The sequence below is a fragment of the Chrysochloris asiatica genome, unplaced genomic scaffold, assembly GCF_000296735.1.
Source record: "Chrysochloris asiatica unplaced genomic scaffold, ChrAsi1.0 scaffold00137, whole genome shotgun sequence".
NCBI classification, from domain to species: domain Eukaryota; kingdom Metazoa; phylum Chordata; class Mammalia; order Afrosoricida; family Chrysochloridae; genus Chrysochloris; species Chrysochloris asiatica.
Genome location: NW_006408655.1, coordinates 1,956,306 through 1,956,779, shown reverse-complemented (window position 1 = coordinate 1,956,779; position 474 = coordinate 1,956,306).

The window sequence follows — 474 nt, the reverse complement described above, 5'->3', positions numbered from 1 at the left end:
TATGCAGGAATGACAAATTGAAAAGGAATGATGTTGCATTCATCATCAAAAAGAACATATCCAGGAGAGAACAAACAAGATGGCGGAGCAGGTGGATGTGTAGCAGAGAGCTCTGCCAACAACAACACAGAATACCTCACCAAGCAGGCTCAGGGGATGATCCCAGAACTCTGAACCACATATAATGAAATACTTAGAAGGTTGGAAGGCTCACTGCTGGGGGAATTTGTGACAGAAGCAAGAAATCTATTGTTTCCTACTCCAGGACACTCGACTGCTCCAGGAGCCGCCATCTTGGGTGAGACCACATGGGAGAAGGATCGGAGCAGCCACAGACACCTGGCAGAACTGCTGACATAAAGGTGTGGACATTCTTTTCTTTTGGTATCTGTTCATTGGCCCCTTACTGTCTGCGCACCTCCATTCTGGTGACTATAGGGGTGCCTGAGCTAGTGGGCACCCCAGCCCCACCCT